Raw genomic sequence first — 24,134 nt, 5'->3', positions numbered from 1 at the left:
ACATTATTATTCATAAAGGTAATATATTCATATGGACTCTTCACATTTAAGAATATATGCAAGAAGGAACAATTTATAAAGAAAATATTCAGAAGAATATTTTGGTTGAATGTATTCATAAAACAATGTATTCATAAGGAGAATATATTCATAGGAAGAGTATATTCAATTTTTCTTTGCTCCAGCTCCCTGATGTTGCTGCTGGAGACTGAGGGACAGAATTAAGAGACATAGAGGGGTCACTGAGGCACAGATTGAAAAGAAGACCCAGAGGTTTAAGTTTCCACCTACATGTTAAGGTGTCAGGGAGGGAACATTGTAAACATTTCTTAAAATGGTATTATGAAAGCTAAATGAAAATCAGTCAACCAAACTAAAAAGTTAAAGGACATAATTACATTAGGCAAATTGATCATTTGGGGCATGGGTCAGTCAGGCAATTGGTTATTTAAGGAATTAATAGATTAACTATATAATTTGTCATCTAAACTGGGATGCTTTCAAGAGTGAAAGGAGTACTATTAATAATTATTCTAGGCCATCAGGTATAAACTAGAACTGTTCTGGACAAACTGAGATGTAAGGTCATCCGCCTCCTGGTCCAAACTGGTCTCTGGCGCCTGCATTTGAGGGAGGCTCGGCAGGTACCAACCTGAGGAACCGTCTGGACCTGCTTGGTTTTGCAACGTGGCTACATGGCTGGGTTTGAGGTTGAATATGTGAATTGTTTCTCAACATGAATCCATCTTCTGTTCGAAGGATGCAAAACTGTAGGGTATTAGAATAAGTGGTAGGGAGAGTTGTGATTTCTTGGATGGCATCCATGGCAGTTGCTACCTTTCAGTGGATGACTTCCAATTCTAGATCTCTAGGCCAAACTCCAAACTCAGATTTCCAAATGCAAGCTAGACATTTCCTGCAGGCTCCTCAAACCCAACATGTCTCAAATGGAATTCTTAGGAAAGAGAGTACGGAGAGATAAAAGAGGCCTTTGGGAAGAATTTCTCACTGCCATCTGTTCATGCTATGCTTGGTTATATTTTTAACAACCTGAAAGGGTTTTCTTCCTCCTCTTTCTTATTCAAAACCTACCTTCCCTTTACTTACTTACTTACTTACTTACTTACTTAATTATTTCTACCTTCCCTTTAGAACCCAACTCTGACCTCGTCTTTCTGTGGTATCATCTTGACAAAATAGCCATATTCCTCTCTCCTTTATCAAAATGATCAGTGATTTATTTAAGCTAGCAGCTCAGGGTGGTCATAAGTAAACCCTGTGATGAGCCTCAGTTAGATAGGAATTACATTGTTTCCTAAATGTTTCTGATGTGTTAGATATTTTTATCACAGCACTTAGCACATTATTAAGCAGATAACAAGAGCTCATTTATTCATTAATTCACTCAAAAAATATTTATTGACTATCATATTAGGCCCGAGGCGTTATTCTTCTTTCTGTAGACAGGACAATCAATAAAACAGAGGCTCCGTGTGTAGGAGCTTGCATTTTAGTGGAAAAGCCGGCCACTAGCAAATAAATAACTAATTTTAAAGATGAAGAAAATTAGACCTTGAGAAATAAAGGGATGTGCCCAAGGGCATAAGGAATGTAGTGTAGGAACCAGGACTTGAACCTGAGCTGCTTTCTCATACAGCGTTGTTTCCCTGTGCACCAAACCAGGTGCTCTGTGTAGCATTCTGGGGGATGCACCCATGAACTGGGCACTATGGGAATGTTTGCTTGCCCTCATTTTTCTTTTTATAAATTAAAAAAATTCTTTATTGCTTAAAGTATTACATATGTCTCCTTTCCCCCCCATCTTTTTATCATTTAAAAGGTGTATATATTTCTTTTATGTGTATATTTACATATATGTATATCCAGATGAGATAAGGAGGGTGAATTCCCAGAGAAACTAATCCCATAGGCCAGTTGAGACATTTGTACCAATCATACAACACATCGACGGTTTAAATTTGAACCCCAAGGCTCCCTTTTTTTAGGACCAGGCTTTTTATAGCACAGCACGATGTCCAAGTATGCTTCAAGACCACCTGTGTATAGTTATAGATGAGAACCAGGAAATGAGATGAAAGGATTCTGTGACCAGAAAATGCCTGCCCTTGCACAGCTGCATTTCTGAGCAGCCAAAAGAGAGCCAAAGAATCCCACCTGCTTTTGGTAAGAAGATGCTCCCTTGGCTTTCCACGGCTCCATCTGCGGGAGCTACAGGAGAGGCCAGGAGCGGTGAGTGGGCCAGGTAACATCACATGGGCAGGAGTGAAGGCTGAGGGTATGTGTGTCTCAGAATTCTATGTGCTCCTGGCAACCCACATCAGCTCTCTCTCCCCAACACCCAGAGTTTCACCACGTTTTATCTTGAGACCCTCAATACTAATCTGTTCTGTAGTTTCCATTACCGTAGTCACCACAAGAAATCCTGAACTGGACAAATAATTGTATGATTCTTCTTATATAGTCAAATTCATAGAGACAGAGAAGAGTGGTGGCCACCAGGAACTTGGAGAATGGAGCATGAGGTGGTGTTTAATGGATAGAATTTTAGTTTTGCAAGATGAAGAGAGTATTGGAGGTTGGGTATACAACACTGTAAATGTACTGAACACTACTGAACTATATATACTAAAAAATGGTTGAGATGGTCAATTTTATGTTGTATATTTACCACAATTAAAAAAAAAAAAAAGCCAGGATCTAAGGTCATCTTTTAGCCCATAGTCAATCATTCCCATTTGTGAGTAGGACTATGAAGTAACTCCAATAATCCTAGTCCACCCTGCTCTTGCTCTCTTTGTCTCCATGGCATTTATGATGATCTGACCTCCTGCAAATACTTATGCATTTGTTTGCGTGTCATCTCTTCCCTCAACTACAGTATTAGCTCCATCTGAGCAGAGATTTTTTGTTTGTTTTATTTATTGCTGTAATCCCAATGCCTGAAAGACTGCCTGACACATAGTAGGTGTTCAATACATATTTGCTAACTGACTGCTGATGGGTGAATTTTGTGTGGATCTGCAGAGAGGGACTTGCAACTTATTAGGGACGCAGCAGAAGGAAGGTAGAGGAAAGCAGTAGCAGTCACACCATGACCCTTCCATCTCACATCATTAGCTATCACCACAGAAGGTATTTGTGTGACATGTTTCATTAAAAAAAAAAAAAAAGAATTAACTATTTCAAAACATTTGTTTTGAAACATAGCTGGAAAAGGGTGGCAAAGTGCTTTTCTGTTTTGTGAGCCAGCCTGGTGATTGCCTGGGGTGTTACCTTTTGGGGCTGCAGGGTGCCCCCCCATTTTTTATTTAGTGACATTATTTCATGGCTGGTTTCCACCTTCATTTTTCATTACAAATACATTATGGACCCTTTTTCTTCATTCATACCCTTGAACCCATCATTCACTTGCCTCGTGTGCATTCTAATGCTTTGAAAATTGCTACAATCACAGGGAGTCGGCAGAGTGCTACCTTATTAACAGCACAGCCAGGAGCTAATCAGATGTCTTCATTTGTCCGACACAACTCACAGCCCGCGAGGAGCAATTGCTCCATCACTTGTCTCCTTCCTTTTTCTGGGCACCGTTTTTCATTCTGAATTCATTTGGATTTTCTGCTACTTTTAGCATCTTTTCATTTGAGCTTTCCTGCTGCATCTACACGTGTGCTTGAACTGTTTTGTTTGATCTACCATTGAACTATTTGATTGATTTGATTAATGAATTTGGTCCAAATGGTCCTTTCCATCAATGGTGACTTGCTTTTCTGTCTCAAAGAAATTTATCTTTTCTCCAACTTTTTCTTCATTTTCTTTTTAAATATATTTTATTGATTTTTTACAGAGAGGAAGGGAGAAGGATAGAGAGTCGGAAACATTGGTAAAAGAGAAACATCTATCACTGCCTCCTGCACACCTCCTACTGGGGATGTGCATGCAACCAAGATGCATTCCCTTGACTGGAATTGAACCCGGGACCTTTCAGTCCGCAGGCCGGTGCTCTATTCACAGAGCCAAACCAGTTAGGGCCATTTTCTTTTTATTCAGTGCCTTCCCCTCTCCCCTTTTTTGGGTTCAAACTGATCTCAGAGATCTTTTTGAGGCATGGGCTTTATATGCCCTAGATTGCTTTATAGATTCCTGCTGCTTGAAGAGACAACAAGCAATTTCATGTTTCTAGGCCTCTGCCTGGCAGAATAGAATGGAGTAAGACTAAAGTGTACATGTATTTACATATGTTATATACATATCCTATATAATAAAAGCCTAATATGTTAAGTGTCCAGTTGATCCGTTGGCTGTTCAACCAATCAAAGTGTAATATGCTAATGATATGCTAAGGCTGCTCAACTGCTTGCTGTGACGTTCACTGACCATCAGAGGACAGACAGTTGACCAGTCAACCAGTTGCTATGATGAGCACTGACCACCAGAAGGAAGATGCTTTGACCAGTAGGTGAGCTTGCTGCTGGGGTCCGGCTGATTAGGACTGAGTAAGACAGCTTGACATGCCCTGGAGCCCTCCTGTGGTCCCTCCTCGGCTGGCCAACCCCCCATATCCCTCCCCAGCTTCAATCATGCACCGGTGGGGTCCCTTGGCCTGGCCTGCACCTTCTTGCAATCTGGGACCCCTTGGGGGATATCGGAGAGCGGGTTTCGGCCCAGTCCCGCAAGGCCGACCTGCGAGACCCTACTGGTGCACAAATTCATGCACTGGGCCTCTAGTAAGTTCATAAAACATGTTTGTGTTTTTTGTATCTTGAACTCCAGGTGTTTTGATATAATCAAATTAGGGTTAATAGTTCAGTGGGTCTTACATAACTTACTGCTGATAAACTTTTTTCTTCTTTTTTTAAATTTGACATGAGTTGTAATAAGAGACCTTCCATAATTTTCTCCTCAACACTCTTCCTATTCTGGCCCTTCTATTTGTTATCAGTAATTATAAGTCACAGTGTGATATCACTTTAGTATTCTGAATGTGGAAATACGAGAGATCCTTCAAATAAACTCAAGTCAATGATGGTGGTGTTTATAACTATTTCTTGCTTCTATTTCTTACACCTCCTCTCACATCCTCCCTTCCCACACAGGGATACACATACACAAAACAGAAGCCACACATAGAGTTTCTTGACATTTCTTTCATTTGGAATAGGTGTTATATATTGTGTTAGACATCATATCACAGTAGTACCTCAGGAGCCTGGCATGGTTTGGTAGAAAACCTTTGGATGATAGCTATTTTGGATAACTTGATTTAAGAAATACCTCCCCCCCCCCTTTTTTGTTTTAAATGGAAATTTCCTATGACAAAGTCTACACTCTATATCCTAGTGATTGAAGTACATAAAATATAACTAAACTTTTTTTTTTTTTTTTTTTTTTTTTTAATGATGTAGGTCATCCATTAAAGAATGTTGTGAGTTGTATAGGCAAATGCTTTTGGAGCTGGAGTTTGATTCAGTCAGAATTCTTGGTTGCAAGCAACAGAAATGGACATTGACTTACTATATATAGAGGGTGCTCAGTTGTAGAGAGGGTTGGAGGGTAAGCTTCTAGAAATAATGCTCAAATACAGGCCAAAGATCTGGTCCTATGAAGAAAGTATCACCAATGACTGAACGAATACAGGATAGCACAGTTTTAAAAGTAGCTTCTGTGCCAGGAATTTCAGGTTAGTTTCTGTTGTTGCCACTGGCATGGAAGAGGGAGAGGAAGAGGGACATGAAGAGAGAAAAAAAGATGAGAGCACTCAGCACATCCACCTGGTGTGATGCTCCTATCGCAGGAACTTTGCTTCATGGCTGTGTCCTTGTGGTAAGAGAATAGCTAACATTTCAGCTAAAGAGATAGTTCTTTCCTTCCACCCAAACTTACAAAGAATGGAATTCCCCAAAGAAATGGGTTCATATCTGAAAGCCAAGGTGAACACCAGATGCCTACTTTAGGTTAAATATGTAACATCCCAGAGCAAGTCTTGGTACTTACATCCCTGCATGTGATCTGATATGAGCCCAATTCAGATCTCACAGGGTGTTTTCTTGTCCTCAGGAAAATTCCTTAATATTCTGGTCATTGAAAGTTGGCTTCTTTGGCACTATTAAAAATATTATCTTATTTTTGCATCCAGAGCTAGTATTTGTTTTAGCTTCATGGAAACTGTTTTGTCATGAGGTAGAATTTCAGATTTTACCCCTAGACCAGTGGTTGGCCAACTCTTTAGTCAACAGAGCCAAATATCAACAGTACAATGATTGAAATTTCATTTGAGAGCCAAATCTTTAAGACTTAAACTTCTTCTAATGCCACTTCTTCAAAATAGACTCGCCCAGGCTGTGGTATTTTGTGGAAGAGCCACACTCAAGGGGCCAAAGAGCCGCATGTGGCTTGCGAGCCCCAGTTTGCCAACCACTGCCCTAGACTATTAGACAGGTGGTGTTTGTGAGTACAGAGGTAATTGGTCATCCTGTCTTCTGGATTTCTTTAATGTCAGATAATTGTGAAATTTGGAATCTGGGTAGAGGTTAATTCAGGATTACCATTGTCTTCGTTATGAGGAAGTTGGAATAGACTTCACTGTGTAAACTACACGACAGAGTTTCTCAGTATACTTTTCTGTGAATGGAAGTGGTCCTGATTGGTTGGACTCCTGCATGCTGGGAGAGTGGTTGAGATGACCAGTAAAGAGGAGAAACAAACATAGAGAAGAACCCAGAATTTCCTGACTCCCGGGCACAGTGACCATGCTTCTTACCCCCAGAATGGCCATCTAGACATTAGACTGCCTTAGCTCTTGGTTCCAGCCTCTTCAGTATTTATCGCACCCACCCAGCTATTTGTTTGCTTTTTAAAGCCATTGTTAGCAGATTAAAAAAAAATATATATATTTTATTGATTTCTCACAGAGAGGAGGAGAGAGTTGGAGAGATAGACAGTTAGAAACATCAGTGAGAGAGAAACATCGATCATCCGCCTCCTGCACACCAGCCACCGGGGATGTGCCCACAACCAACGTACATGCCCTTGACCGGAATCGAACCCGGGACCTTCCAGTCCCCAGGCTGACGCTCTATCCACTGAGCCAAACCAGTCTCGGCTATTAGCAGATTTTGATGGGAAGAACGAGGAGATTCAAAAGCATTATCTAAAATTAAGATGCTATATTTTAGAGAAATAGATTTGGCTCAGATCCAGGCTCCACCATAAACTGTGTGAACCTGGGCAAGTTAACCTCGCTGAACCCTGGTGTCTTTCTCTGAAAAGTACAGATAATGATGCTTGTCTTGAAAACCCTTTGAAGATAAATGAGATGAACACACTAGTCACCAGTTATAAAGTACTTAGTAAATGTTGGATCCCTTCCTCTACAGTTTATTTATGCACACTGACCCTATCCCCTCGTGGGGACTTCAATATCTTTTTACAGCGTTGCTGATGGTGGAGGCTGTCAGTTCAGAGTTTGACAGCCTCTCACTCCAATGCCACTTCTGAAACCATAATGAACTTTCCACCTTTTTTCTTGCATAACTTGATGGGGTTATGGGATTATAACTGTTTTGGAAACATCCCAACAGAGAAGCTATAATAGCAGAAGAAATGAAATCCTGGCAAAATACCTCTCTGAGGAATTCCTTCTGACTTTAGAGGACTGCCACCCATATTTTGCTTTCTGTTATATTCTCCAAATTATATTTATTTCTTTATTTTTAAGCAATGCAGTAATTTAAAAGAAAGCACCATCTTGGCTTCTGTTTTCCCATAGAAGATGATAGCTTTCTTCATTAGGATGGCTCATTTAAAAAAGAGTGGTTGCGCTCTCTCTGACAACCTTCTAAAAAATTTACTGCTGGAGAGAGGAGGAGGTTGATAAATAAAAAGTAATTTGTTCATAAAATTTATAAGCTGCTGGAAATAAGGGCCCGGGGAGAAAGTGCCAAGTCAGCTTTAAGAAGGAGATAATAATCAAAACAGCAAATGTACAAGTGCATTATGGTGAGAATAAATCAAATGGCAAGGATCGATGTGAACAATATGGAAAAACAACTAAGTGAAGAAATGTCAAATTAAGGATTATGTTTACCCATGAAGAATCTATTCAAATTATAAATTTAGTGCAGGATTTCTGCTTCCCAAGACCTTGCGGGCTTTACTGAATTTTACCACCAGCAGCAGCAGCCTTAGCAACAACAACAGCAACAACAACACTCTTTATTTTTCTACCAGCTCCTAACAGTTTTGTGTCTAACAGATTTAACGCTAAAAGAAGGGCTCCTGCGAGCTTTGTTTAGAGCTGGAGGTGTCTATCATCAAGTAGATGTAAGTTTGTGTCTTTAACTGGCCTTTGCCATAAAGAGCATTTGTTGACCATGTTAGTCTTGACCCCCCTAAGGCAAATGTTTCATTGACCGAGCATGACTTTATAACAATAAAGTAACTTTACTATTACTATTTTCTTCTTCCTCTTACATTTTGTGGAGGTAGTCTTACATTTTGTGGAGGTAGTCTTTTCTGCCCCGGCTGAAAAATAAAATTTAAGGCAAATCATAACAGCTTTCCGGCCCCTTTCTGTTAGCAGTGGTCACCTGTTCGTGTGTCCCAGCCAGTGTAATAATGGAATCCGAATATTTCATTGAAGGTTAGTACTTCTCCTCCTTCCCCAGCTCAGGCCATGCTGTCAGCTCAGGGCAAAAGGGGATCGGGTAGGTCCTCCCTCTCCCTTTTGTGCATCATACTCCTCCTTTCTCAGTTTGAATCGAAGGCCACTATTTTGGATGATGCTTGAGGTATTGATAGAATGGGGTGGGGCTAGGGAAAGCCACGTCTTACTTGGTCTAGTGCTGCCATCAGCACTCTACTGTGGGGCACTTTTACACGCTCTCTAAATACCTGCACCCTTGGGGCGTTCGCACTTGCAATCTGTCACTAAATCTGTTCTGCCTTCAAAAAATGCGCCAGATCTGCCTATCTTTCTATCTATTGGCTATTTCATTTTTCTTAGACCCCGGCTTCCTTTTCTTGGTCCCCTGACTGCTTGTCCCCAGAGATGCTGGGGAAGCCTGTGGTGTTCTGAGGTGGGGTGAATGTAGGAAACTTTTCTCAAGGTGTGTACAGCTCTCCATGCTAAGCCAGGCGGTTTGAATTGCCCTGCACAGTACTTTCTCTAGCTTAAAGATCACTTTGAGGTCAGATATACAGTGTAAGACGAAATACAGCAGCTTACTAATATTTAGAGCTTTAAACTTTTCAAAGTACTTTAAAATCCAGACCCTTCCAGCTATTTGCTTATTTCCACTTAGTTCTCTGCAAACGTGGCAAGATGATTATAGGCACATAATTTCTACCTTTCCCTATAATAATCCAGCCAAAGAATAGAGAAATTTTCTTCCAATAATTACCACTTCTATTTATGAACAGTGGAAGGGAACAAAATAAAGAGTACATGGAAGAAATGAAAAAATAAATCCACCCTGATTTGACATGCGGTCCGGTTAATGAACCCTACAGAGGAACCGTATTAACACTGCCACCGTTTTTAATGATGGAATAACTCAATATGTGCACTCATTCCGGACATTTATAGTTTATTAATTAGCCGTACACAGTATTAAGCTGCGAGTGCAATTACCCAGAGTCTGTCTTTCCTCCCTAGCCCAGTATCTTAGACCCGTGTCCCGAATCACTCGCTGGTGTGTGAAGCCTCAGAGATAGTCTGTGCCCCCCTGAATCTTATTGATCACGTCCCCCTTCACCTTGCTTCTACTGACCTGGCAGACACCCTGTGCTAAGTGCCTGCTTTTAAGTATTGATTCGCAGGGCAAAGATACGATGATGATTATGACACCCCCAATTATGCTGGTGCTCACCGAGGGGACCCGGGAAGCAGATTACAGGGATCGATTTATTTGGAAGACTTAGGGGACATTCTTGTTGCCCTTGCCTCTGGATCTGTGCTTAAAGACAGTTTAAAAATAATGAGGGCTGTTAACCGGAGAAAGAGACATGATGAGCAGATGGGCCATTACGGGCAGAGAGCCTAAACGGGTGGTAAGCCAGCGTGGAGATTTGGAAACAGGGGCTTCCTTGGGAAATGCACTTCCTGTTCCCAGATGTGGAATAGTTATTTCAGTAGCAAGGAGGGTGACCTTAAAGAGGGGCCGGTTCCTGATGTGACTCAAGGCTCAGGCGCGTGGAGCTTTACAAGGCATGATCTCCAGTGCTGATACAGTTTTTGTCCCAGTCCCAGCGGCTTTGCCTGGGTGCTTCTTGAGGAGCCCACAGAGATGGGGCACGAACTGTGCCCTCACTGGGGAAGAGGGGACATAGGATCCTTCTTTTTTTCTCTCCCACAATGCACTATTATTATTTTTCCGATTATAAACAGATGTGCTGTTTATAAAATACCAAACATGTTAGACATGAAACAGAAAGTGAAAGTCCACTTAATTCTACCTAGAAACATAACCATTGTTTTAATTTGTTGTATACTTTTCAAGCAGTTTTTCTGTGTATCTATAAACACAAGTATCAGTGCACATACATCTTTTAGATAAACAAAATCATATTAGACCTGCTCTTTTATAAAATATTTCATGCACAGCCCTGGTTGGTTTGGCTCTGTAGATAAGAGGATTAGCCTGTGGACTGAAGGGTCCCAGGCTCAGTTCCACTCGAGGGCACATGCCTGTGTTGTGGGCTTGATCCCCAGTAGGGGGTGTGCAAGAGGCAGCCAATCAATGAGTCTCTCATCATTGATGTTTCTATCTCTTCCTTTCCCTTCCTTTCTGAAATCAATAAAAAATATTTTAAAAATAGCAAAATATTTCATGCACATCTTTCCATGCTAATAAATATAGATTTACTTGTTCTTTCCAATACATGAAAGTACTGGTTATATGGTTATGACACAATGTAATTGGCCATTACATTTGATTATAATTTTTTATAAACAATGCTTCAAATACATTAATTTTTATCCATTTGTTCAATTATTTCCTTTTGGCAGATTCTATAGATTTGACAGCTAAGTCCAAAGGAATACTTACGTAAAGTTTTGGTATATAATGTCAAATCATTACCTCCAATAAGTTGAACACTTCATCAGCAGAATAGTTATACCTTCTCCAACTTCGAATATTATTATTCTGCTTGTCTTTGATAATCTTAAGTAGAAAATGATATTTCATTGTTCTAATTTACCTTTCTTTGGTTATTAATCAGGTTGAATATCTTTTCATGTGTTTTGAGGCAATTATGTTTCCTCTTTTGAAATTTCCTGTTCATCATGATTCTTTACTTTTGAGGAAAAAGAGATTACTTATCTTTAAAAAAAGTGGACTAACCAGACCTCTTCATAAAATACACAAACCTTTTACTGCTCTATATGTTACATACCTTCTGCCCCAAATAGGTTTTAATGCTGCCTTTATTTTTTATTATTATTTTAAACAAAGGATCCAATAATGGTTCACTTATTGTATTTGGTTGATAAGTATCTATAATTTCTTTTTAATATTAAATAGCCATTAAATTTCCCTCCCCTTCCCAGATAACATTAGCTTAAAAAAAGAATATTATTGCTTTTAAAAAATGTTCTCTGTCGTATTAGGTAAGTTTTATTCTATTTTTTAGTTTATTCATAGGTTTAATCTGAATGAATATAGAATTTTATCAACTGCATTTTCTGCATTATCAAAGTGATTATTTGGTTTTTATTTTAATGTATTAATTCAGTGTATTATAGAGTTAGATTTTCTAATGTTGATTCATCCTTGAATTCCTGAAGCAAATCCTACTTTGAGGTGCTGTTGGTTCTTTCTGTTAGTACTCTTTTTAGGGTATATATGTGTATCATATTCGTAAGTGAATTTACCTTATAGGTTGCTTTTCTTTTGCTATCTTGGCCATTTTTGATATCAGGTTCATATTAGCCTCGTGAAATAAATTCTGAAAAGCTTTAAAGAACTTTTTTAATAAAGCCAACGTCTGAAATATGTTTTTTTGGAGTAGATTGAGTTCACTAATTCTTTTCATTTCTGATCTTTAAAAACATCAAATTTTTAAGAAAATTATTATTTTTTTGGTTTCACATTATTGGTATAAAGTTATAAGTAGTATTATTAAAAGTGGATTCTTCCCTATTTATAGTTCTATTTAATTTTTCATTAGTAATATTAAGTGTTCTCTGATATTTTTTCCTTTTGTCCTATTTTTCAAACATCTCTTAATACTCCCCTTCCCTCCACCCCCCCCCCCAAGAACTAGCCTTAGTTTTACTCAACAATTGTTGTTTTAAACTTTCTAATTCACTAGTTTCTTTTATTTATTTTGATGTTCTTTTTCGGGCTTCTGAGTCTAATGTTCCAAAAACATTTATTCTAGACATTTCTTGTTTTAGGAAAAAACTTATTTAAAGATATGATTTTTTCTCCTTAGTAAGATTTTGGCTACATCCCATAGAATTTTCCATTTAGTGTTTCAAATTATGTTAATTTCTAAATAATTTATAAGTTAAGTTTTTATTTGCTTTAGTTATTTGGAAGAATGGGGTTTTAGACTTAATCCCATTTTAATCAGTGAGTTGATCCTATAAGAATTACTTTTAGAAATAGAAACATATTGAGAATTTTTTATGGTCTATTAAATAATCTTTCTCTTCCTACATTTTAAAAAACATTTCATAGACATTTGAAAAGAATGTGCCCTCTCCCCTTATTAGAGATTTCAGTGAATGAAATTCCCTCCCAGTGCATAAAATCCGTACATAGGTAGGGTCTCTAGTGTCTGCTGGCTGCCAGCTAGGGCCTCCTTCCCCCAGCCACCTGCCCCATTGCTGATCCCACCATGTTCTGAACCATCTCCTGGTGGTCAGCACACTTTTAACTCTAGGGTCTGTCAGACCCATAGGGACAATTTGCATATTAGCCTTTTATTACATAGGATTTTTTTTGGTCATCTTAATGTGACAGATTTTGGGAATGGTTTGTTAACCTTTCCCAGTGCATCTATGAGTCTGACAATTTTTTTTCTATTTCTAGAATTAAAAAAAAAAAAAACTTTTTGGAGACAGAATAGTAAAAAGTTAAAAACCTTGATGCTGGTCCATCTGCCTGGTTTGTATACAGCTCCACCCTTCTGAGCTGACAGACCTTGACAGAGTGTCTCAACTGTAAAGTCATGCCATTACTTATAGGGCTCCTGAGAGGATACCATGAGTTGCTGACTATAAAGCACTTAGAGCTGTTCCTGACACACTGTGAGTGCTCTGTTACTCATTACGCATTTGCTGCTATGAGATATAGGTAAAAATGTTTGTGGTTGCAATATATCAATATTTTGATGAGTCTGTTAATCAATATGAAATAACTTTCTTTTTGCCTCAAATTCTATATGAGCTAATATTAATATTGCCATGGTGCTTTCTTTTTGTATTTTTTTGGTCTGTCTTTGGACATCTGTGTATTTCAAACTTTCTGTATTATTTTATAAATAGCATATAGCTGGAGCTCATTAAAAAATCAATATGCAAGTCTGTTATCATTTAATAAGGGAATTTAACCTATTTACAATTGTTAGGATTACTGATATTTTTCTTGTCTTTATGTTTTTTGTTGGATAGATTTCTAAATTTTTTTTTTTTATCAAGGTTGGATTGTTACTGGTAGCTAAGCTTAGATCTTTTGAGGCTGGTATATCTAGAGAAAAGTCTGCTTCTTCTGCTTCAAAGTAAGAAAAAACAGAAGCTTGCCAGGGGACATAGCATCTGAGGTCATGGTCCTTTTGCTCTCCAGAACAGAGTGTTGTCATAGCTGTCATTCAGTGAGTACCTCATGTAAGTCAGTGGCTTTTTTAGATACTTTGGTGTACATTACTTCATTTAATTATCACAACAACCCCATGAGATAAATATTACACTTATCATAGGGAAACTAATTAAATAAATTAGGATGTACCCCTGAGAAATTGAAGAATATATGATCTGCAATATGTAATTTCCCTCCCTTTCCCACTGTGTATGCATGAGATATGGACTAGGCTAAGAATTGGGTTCCTAAATTAATATTTTATTGGATTTCTAGATGAATAGTTTGCCAATGCTGCTGGGAACAGTGGAGCTTCTTAACCCAGTTCACCCATTTTTCATTATAGTTAAGTTTCCTCTCTTTTTTAATTGTTCTGGAGTGGATAATCGATTCTAGTAGCTTTTTCACTGCTGGAAGGGAAGAAAGGTTTAACTCAGTGGTGAGTGCTACACAGCCTGTCTTTCATCCTGTTTCTCTTTTTTCAGGGACTGTGTCTGGAGCTAGTGGGGTCTGTGCTTGGTGGTCTCACACAATCCCAGAGATGAGAAGGCTCTTACTTTACCCACTCTTTATCCACCTACCTATCTCTAGGGCCTAGAAGAATGCTGGGCCTATAGCAGGTGCTATTTCTTAAAGTGACCCAAGCTCAGAAGAGGGAAAGTTGTTTTATATTAACATTTAAATTACAGAGTTTTAGGAAAAGGCCCATGGTGTAGAAATGCATTCTCTTGAAATCACACTTTCTATAACTACAATTGTATATATACAATAGAAAGAAAGCATGTTTATTAATCTTTTAAGAGCTTATTCCAAACTAAGGCAGCATGTGCTTTCAATAGGAGAAGGTCCGAGTCGCCACAGGGGCGGAGGGTGGGGGTGGAATGTCATTGACTTAGGAATGACCGTGTGCATTGGTAATCCAACTAATAAAAGTGCTCCTACACCAGCTGCTGGGGAGACATATAGCCCTGATCTCACAGGGATTCCACAGTTAAAAAAAAAAAAAAAAGCAACCCGTAATGAAACCTCCCAGCTTACATCAGGGAAATACTGTTGCAGAGTTTTTAATGAGCTCCCTGGGTGAATCGGTTATTTTCTATGGCCTGTTTGACTTCCATAGATATCTGGCTAGACACTGATTGATTGTCAGGCTTTTCGAGCAGCATTGATTTTTACTGCTGCAACATCGAGATGATGAGGTCATTGTGTTTTGCCACGTTATTGAAGTTCTTGTTAAAGCAACCTGGAGGCTATAGGCACATCTGAGTGCTGGCTTCTTGCTTGTGCTACGTTTGAGAGATGGGAAAACTGAGGTAAGGAAAACGATCAAGGCAAAAAAAAAAGAAAAAAAGAAAAAGTTCTCCTTTTGGTGGTGAAGGGAAATTTCAGAGTTTTATGAACTGTAATGATAATTGGTAGCTATTAATTGTAGTCGGTCACTTCTTTTCATCATTAGGTCTCAGTTATTGAGCATGTCAGTACATAGGCCCAAGGACTGTCATAAGAGCCTTACACCTGGACCCTCTAATCTCACTCCACCCGGATGAGGCAGGTGTCATTATCTCCACCGTGCAGAGGAGGAAGCTGAGTCTCAGAGGGTAGGGCTGCTTGCTGTGGGTTAACCAGTCAATGGAAGAGCTAGGTTTCAGATCAAGCTGCGTCTGACTCCAAAGTCCCTGATTGTAGTTGCTAGCTCTCTATGTGATGGGTGTGTGTGAGTACTTAGAGATTCCTTTTGGTAAGATCAGGGAGCAATATTTAAGGTGGCTGCATATGTGATAGCTCTCTCCCCCATGAACCTGGGTCCCCGGGGAAACTGGAAATAGCAGAGTGCCTTTGGATATAGCATTTTGACATTGTCCATTTGCATAAGGCGACTATCTGCAACCCCCCCCCCCCCTTTTTTTTTTTTGCACGAGTGAGGTCATGCCCAGAAAGGGGTCCGAGAGGGCTTTGTGCATTTTGGGATTCCTCCAGCTACCACCTATTGATCAGCGGCTGCCAGAAGCTTTAATCCGATTAGAGTCTGTAAAACTGGTTTTCATCTCTGGCGCCTGACTCAAGTTTCAGAGCAAGGGGAAAAAAGTATGACATCATCCCTGCTTGCATCTGTGCTGGGTGGTTAATGAAATTACGTGATGGATTTGAGGACCATTAAAGTCAATGTTGATCCTTATTATTATTAAGAGTACTTTCAAATTTACTGCGCCGTGGGGCAGACTCAAAAGCATCATTTTTCATAGATGTGTTCATCGCTCTGGATTTTAGCACGCAAGTCCCTGGGATATGGTGAATGCTCGCAGCAGAGAGAATCAATTCTGAAATCTTTCAAGTGCATGTCGTTCTTTTGCTGGGGGGGGGGGACGGTTCTAGGATTTTTTCCATTAATGAGGATGACCTTGGATTGAAAAAGCTTAAAATGAAACAAAACATCTTTGAAAGAAATATGAAGTACCATTGTTGCTGTCAACATCAGCGATAGTCTTTTAAAAAATGTTTAAATGGTATAAGTGTGCAAAATGAGTGCTCAGTTCAGGCCACCAACAATTTACTGAGGATAGATACTGAGCTGGCACCAAAGATACATTATACTGAGGGGAAAGACCATGTCTGTTCTGTTCATCAGTGTGTCTCCAGCAAAATGTCAGACAGGTAGAAATTGTTCTCATATAGATGTATAAAATACATAGTGGGAAGATTGATGAGACAATCCATGTAAAGCACTTAGACCACACAGTTATACACACACATATCCATGGATAAAATACATACTGTAAAGTTCATAGATCTTAACTGTACAACTCAATGAATTTACACATGTACACGCAGTGTCATCCAAATTAAGACATAGAACACTTCCTGTACTGTGGAAGGCTTTATCTTGTCCCATTACATTCCCCCAACAGAGATAACCGTTTTTTTGGCTTCTGTATCCACAGATTAGGTTTGTTTATAGCAATATATTTCATATAAATTCATTGTAAGTTGAATCTTCTATAAATGGAATCATACAATATTATCTTTTGTGTCTGGCTTCTTTTGTTTATCTTGAGCTCAGTGAGATTCATTCATGTTGCCAACATGTAAGAATATGTAAAAGTTTATTTTTTATGCGATGTAATATTCCATTGCATAAAGATCCCACTACTTATTTATTCTCCTACTAGTAGCCCTGCTCATGAATCTGTGCTCTAGTAGGTCGCCAGTAGCTCACTGCTGCCCTACAGTAGCTCCGTCCGTCCCCCCTACTCATTGCTTGCTGCTCTGCCGCCCTCCAGTAGCTCTCTGCCTACTGCCCAGCCCTCCTATTGCTCCCTCTGTCCCCCCCCATTCATTGCTTGCTGCTCTGCCCCCTCCAGTAGCTCTCTGCCTCCTGCTTGGAGCATGCTGCCCCACCCTCCTGCTGATCTGTGATCTGGTCATTACACGGTTGTTAGGTTTCACGGTGTAACAATCATTTGCATATTACATAGGATAATGCTAATGTGAGTTTCCAATTTTTAGTTTTTGTAAACTAAGCCATTGTGAACAATCTTTTGATGGACTTGCCATTTATTTCTTTTAGGAATATACATAGAACTGGAATTAAGATATTTCTGAATTACTGAATTAATACAGTTCTTTGTTTGGCTGTGGGCCATTCAGGCCTTGCAAAAGAACCATGACCACCTATCTCATGTGTTCTCAGTGGAAAATAATTCAATGATATTAGAGAGTTAAAGAATATATACAAATCACTCATTACTTATTTAATAGGTTGACAATGTGAGCTCACACATGTGGCTTTAAGATATAAAACAATGCCGAAAAACTTGATAATTTAGTACTTTTATTACACCGAACTCAACATTATACTGCAGCTTATATAGTGTAAGTCATAGTTAGCATATTAGTTCATTAAAATTTTTTTGAGAGCCTATTGTGTGTCAGGTACTGTTCTAGGCATTGGGGCTATTCTGTTTTTTTGTTTGTTTGTTTGTTTGTGTCCTATGAATTTTAGAATGAGTTTGTTAATTTCTGGTATTTTGATTGGAATTGCAATGACTTTCTAGATCAATTTGGAGAGAATTAGCATCTTAACATTATTGAGTCTTCCAACTCATGAATATGGTTTTTATTTAGGTCTTTAAAAATTGGTCTAAGCAGGGTTTTGTCATTTTCAGTGCAGGTCTTGCACAAATTTTGTTTGAGTTATCCCTAAGTGTTTCACTTTATTTGGATGGCATTATAAATGGTACTTATTTTTTCAGTTTGAGATTCTTTGTTGCTAGCATATAGAAATACAATTGATTTTTGTATATTGATCTTGAATCCTATAACCTTGCTAAATTCACTTATTAGCTTTAGTAGCTTTTTTGTAAGTAAACAACTTCTAATGAGCAAACTGAACAGGCCTGCGTCCATGAGTGGAAGAATGCCAGCCACAGCATTGATGTGAAGTTGGCTTTTTAATCTGGTCAAGGATGCCCTCCCTCCACGTGCTCTGGGAATGGCTCCGTGGTGCTTTTTCCAAAGCAAATGGTCTTTCGTGAAGAAATCATAGTGAGTGATTACTCCCAAACAGTATGTGGGCAAGAACATGCAGGCTGTATGGTGGGAAAGAATAATTAGGCTTCGAATAAATATGAAGGCCCCAAAACTCTCCTAACTTACCAAATGGAGATAGGTCTGGGAGAGAAGGCATGCCCCCCTTGCAGATAGTCATGGGAATAGGGTGGGGGAAAGACTGCTGTGGGACAGCAGCGTTTCTTATTCCTCACGATGAGAACGTTCTTTGAACCAATCCTGACAGGAGGGCTGAGGTGGGAAGACTGTTGGCTGTCTGTGTGGCAGTAAATATATAGATGAAAACTGGAAAATTGAGCTAATGCATTGGACATTTATTTCAACTCCTAGATTGTTGTTGCCATGTGGATAAGATGGATAGTTGGGATGACTTTGTTTTTAGCTGCTTATTTGATGTCACAGAATCAGATAGAACTCCAGTGTTTCTTTTATGGGAGTTTAATGCTATTGTCTGCAGTGAGAAAAAACCCTGTCTAGGACAAGGAGATATACAGATAAGGCTTACATTAAGTTAGCCTTGGCATTCAATATCAAATAATACTTGGGGGGACTGTTCTATATCTGTTCTGTAGCACCCCTTTATTCCAAGGAGATCCTTTGGGGGCACCCTCAGGGCAAAGATGGTGAATACAAGTGGGCAGACATCTAGACCCTCCATTCTCCTTCCTCCCACTCCTAACTTCTCCATTTAACCAGAGGACCTTCCCTTCCTTTTTGAAAAAAAAAAATCTGTAGTATGTATTAGGATTTTACATCAGAAGTTGTTTTTGAAAAAACTCTGTGTGTGTGTGTGTGTGTGTGTGTGTGTGTGTGCGCGCGCGTGCGTGCTTACATGCATGCATGCACATGTGTATTTGAAAACTGCTGGATTAGATCAATGAAAGTGATCAATGATAAATGCCTTCCTCACAAACAGAGAACAAAATGTCATACAGAACTTTTACTCTGCAAAACAGGAGAGAATTCCTTCCTTCCTATCCTGAGGTCCTGCTGAAATGACAAATTACTGACAACCCAACATTAAGGTTGACAAATATTGCATGGGACATACTTATGTTAAAAATTATTTGCTGTTTATCTGAAATTCAAATTTAACTGGATTCCTTGCATTTTTATTTTCTAAATCTGTCAACCCCAATAAATCCATAATTCACAATAAAAGAACAAGTGGATTCTTCCAATATAAGGACTTTGTAAAACATTGACTACCTCTTGGCTACATACATCATAGTACTGTAACCTATGGTCGGCCACATGCAGCTTTCCCAGTAGCCAGTGGTCCTTGCTTGCTGGTATGGGGATAAGGGAACACGTGTCGTCAGTACCCTTTTAGGCTAGAAGGACCTCACTTTTCCCAGGACATTGAAGACAAATTAGTCCAAATTCTACCACTGAACTGATTTTTTCCCAATTCTTTTTTCCTCTTAGGTGTCATCTTTCTATCAAAATTCCACCTTTGAAATTTAAAACTGCAGGTTGGAATTAGAATATTTATGGTGACTTGGAATACTTCATCAAGATCATAAACTCACAGAGATAATTTTAAATATTATTTTTGTTGTCTTTGTCACCTTTTCTTTGTAAACCTTAGTTCATTTTGTATGTTACATTGCCAAGCACTTGGTCAGTGCTACTAAACACAGCTCTAGTTCCGTCTCCTTTTTTCCTTCTTTTATAAATGCCTGTTAGGGATCTATAGATAATCAGAGAACCCCCTGGGTAGCTCCATTGGCATTTTAGATGTTGCTTGCATGTCTTCATCAGAATAAAATAGAACTAGAGGCATGGAAACATGGAACAGACTGACGAGTCTCAGAGGGAAGGAGTGAGGAGGGTGCGGAAAGAGATTAACCAAAGAATTTATATGCATATATGCATTACCTATGGACACAGAAAACAGGGTGGTGAAGGCATGGGGTGGGACAGGAACTGGGTGGAGAGGGACAATGGGGGAGAAAAAGGGAGACATCTGTAATACTCTCAACAATAAACATTTAAAAATAAAGAAAAAGGAAATCATAGTTAAAAATAAATAACATCACAATAAATATCATTTTTCTGGAGAGTAAAATTAAATCCATGTTTTGGATCCATTATATGAATGTAGGCTGAATCATTTGTGCCAAAGACAGAATGGCAACAGCAGGTCTTAACTTCAAGCTATGTGCTAACTCCTATACATTTATCATCATATTCAGTTCTCATTACCCAATGGGATAGGTACTGTAGCTTCATTTTATGGACAAAGGAACCAAGACACAGAGAGGCAAAGCTGTATTCCCGGGGCCACACAGCTGGACATTTGCAGAGCTGATTTCAAAATCATTACTTATGACTGTTGTGTTATACTCAGCAAACAGGGCTTTATTGGTCTGGCTTCAGTCAGTTACCTGCAATAGTAATCTGATTGATTGTTACAGTCATTTCAGTAACAAGAGAAATTGATTGTGTGCTTCTGCATGGTGAGTGAGAGGGGATAGCTGAGCTCTGCCTGGAAGCTTTGTTCTTCCAATAGAAGTGTGTGTGTGTGTGTGTGTGTGTGTGTGTGTGTGTGTGTGTGTTTATTCTTATTTTAATTTTAATTTATTTATTTTTTTAAGATTTTGATCCTTTTAAAAAAATTTTTAAAATTTTATTTTATTGATTTTTTTACAGAGAGAAAGAGAGAGGGATAGAGAGAGTTAGAAACATCCATGAGAGAGAGTCATCGATCAGCTGCCTCCTGCACACCCCCTACTGGGGATATGCCCGCAAACCAAGGTACATGCCCTTGACCAGAATCGAACCTGGGGCCTTTCAGTCCACAGACCGACGCTCTACCACTGAGCCAAACTGGTTTCGGCATGTGTGTGTATTTAAATAACCCTTATTTTTCACCTAGAAGAACTAGCTACCTAACTGGGTGCCATCTCACCTTCCAAATAATTAATTAAAAAAATCTGCATACATTCCTGGCTGGTGTGGCTCAGTTGGTTGAGCGTTGCCCCATATACCAAAAGGTTGTAGTTTCAATTCCTGGTCAGAACACATACCCAGGTTGCAGATTTCATCCCTGATTGGGAGCATGCCAACTGATGTTTCTTTCTCACATAGATGTTTCTCTTTCTTCCTCTCCCTTCCTCTCTCTATAAAATCAATAAATGAATATCCTCAGTGAGACAAAGGAGGCAAATATTTGTGTCTGTGTATTCATGACATGTCTTTTCTTTGTTGGATTTATTTTCCTTTGCTTGTGGATTTATTCAACAGAAACTGAGTGTTGGCATTCTTTCTCTCCCCTTTGCCCCCAACCCAGATCCATCCCTCAACATGGAACCTGTTTTCTAGCCATGTGTTAATTTTAGCACCATTTTAGTTCATTAAAATAATTGGCAAGTTCCTTGAGTTCATCACAATGGGAGCTTACCTATTTTTAACCATCTAAAACTTAATGTGATGGTGCTATTTTTACTTGGAAAATTTTTTTTCTTAAGTTATTTCAGAAAATGTTTCCCTATAAGGGAGGTCTATTTAACCATTTCAGATTCAGAGTGGAGAGAAAGCCAAGTCTCTGAGAAGCTACGAGTAAATGTGTAAGGGTTTCCCAGCAACCAACCAAAGCTCCTGCCTCAGCTGTGTGAGGACCTGCTGCTGCCTTTCTGTCCTTGGCACAAATGATTCAACCTGCAATGCCTGTAACTCTCAGCCCTGCAGTCACTGACTGTTATGGCACGAAGGACCAAATTATCATAACTCAGGACTATGACCAGACCCCCTTCCTCTTCGGGATATGCCCTCAGCAAGAAGTTTGCCCCACTGCCAGCTTGGTTTTCCCCTGATTCTCTTATTGTCCCTTTTATTTGCTGATGTCCTAGTGAGCTCTGTCTGGGAAAGTCCCCAAGGTGTCTTCCCTCTCTCCTCTCCATCCCACAGTGGGGGTGTGGTGGTGCTCCTGTTCTCTGGGCTTGGTGTTTGAGACCCCCTTCACCATTCTTTCTGCTGGAGCAGCCTCTTTGAAGGGCTTCCGGCTGCTGCTAAGGGTGGGGAACAAGCTAAAGAAGAGGAGGAGGCTCATGGACATTCCATCAGCGTTGTTCTTCTGTTGCTGTTGGAGGAGAATCAGAGACACTGTCAGCAGGAAGTCAAGGTTAAAGGGCAAATGTGATGTCTGGGGAGGGCAGCACACTATGTGAAGTTGGGCCCAGTCCTCGGCCTTTCTCCTCCTCCTCCTCCTCCTCCTCCAACTCCTCCTCCTCCTCCTCCTCCTCCTTCTTCTTTCTTCTTGTTTGAAGCATTACAAATAGTAGTACATATGTCTCCTTTTCCCCCCCTTTGACCTCTCCCCTGTCTCTCCTAACTCCCCCTTCCCCCGCATATGCCTTCACCTGCTCTCCTCCCCCCCCCCCCCCTGTGTCTTATATCCATTGGTTATGTTTATATGCAGGCATACAAGTCTTTTGGTTGATCTCTTATCGCCCCCCCGCCCCCAACCTCCCTTGCCTTCCCATTATGGTTTGACAGTCTGTTCAATGGTTCTTTATAACTATTCCCCCCCCCCACTTCTATTCTTTGAATAATCTTGCAACAGCAGACTAGAAATAAACATATAATAACAAAAAACTTTTGAGTCCCAATTTCAGTGTCCAACAGTAATGAGTCCCAGTTTCAGTGTCAAATAGTTCCTTATGTGTACATGTCAGTAATGATATCTGGATGATGGACAGTTGGTGACAATACAGGTCCGTCTCGGCCCTCTTCTTTGTCTGCCCTAAGATCTTGTCCTGTGGCTCATTATGCCACCTCCGTGCAGATGACCCCCAAGTTTCCTTTGGAACTCTACATCCTTGTGTCCTGTGGCCGCTGAGCATCCCACTTCAATCTGTAAAAGGCAGAGCTAGCTTAGCATGTTCAGAAAGACTCTTGAGTTTCCTCTCCAAATCTGCTCTTCTCTCATTCTTCTTTCTTGGTAAATGTCCACTTCAATCTTTCAGTTACTCTGGCCAAACATCTGGGCTTTATCTGTCACTTCCTTCTTTCTCTCATATTTCACATCCAGTCAAATCTCAAATCCTGTCAGCAATACTGTCGCAGTATGTCCAGAATCTGACCACTTTTCATCACCACATGTCTACCCTAGTCCAAACTGCCTCCATCTTTCTCTATTGTTACAATAGTTCCCTCTTTGCTTCTTCCCTTGTTCTGCCAAGCCTCTTCTCCACATACTATCTAGGGTGATATTTTAAAAACAAATTATAGTTCTCTACTGTTGTAAATCCTTCATTGCTTTCCTATCTCCCTTGATATAAAAATGCAAGATCCTACATGACTGTTCCCCACGCCCAATCTCTGACCTCCAGGCTGGGAGCAATGGCCTTTCCTGGAACTTGCCCTGGAAGCACATGCTGTTCTGGTTCTTGCATTTGCCGGGAACACTCTTGCCCTAGGGATCCACATGACTCCCTCTCTCCCTTTACCTCTCTGCTCAAACATCACCTTATTAGAAAGTCTTCCCTGACCTAGATAAATGCTACCTTCCTCTGAGAGCAGGCCCTTTTTTTTGCTTTTGTTTACTTTATATCTGCAGTAACCGGGACAGTAGACAGTCAGCAAATGTCTGCATTCAGTAAATGCAAGTGAATTTATTAGTTTACAGGTAAGAAAAGAGGTTTTTCTTGTTGTATTTGTTTTTTTTTTCTTGAATGTCTTTGATTTAGTTCGGGATTCCAATGCCACATTGATTAATATCTTGTGTGATCACTGGCAGAT

The sequence above is a fragment of the Pipistrellus kuhlii genome, unplaced genomic scaffold (genome assembly GCF_014108245.1).
Source record: "Pipistrellus kuhlii isolate mPipKuh1 unplaced genomic scaffold, mPipKuh1.p scaffold_m20_p_4, whole genome shotgun sequence".
In the NCBI taxonomy this organism is placed as follows: domain Eukaryota; kingdom Metazoa; phylum Chordata; class Mammalia; order Chiroptera; family Vespertilionidae; genus Pipistrellus; species Pipistrellus kuhlii.
The sequence above is the reverse complement of the archived record's forward strand: the minus strand, read 5'-3'. Positions refer to the sequence as shown.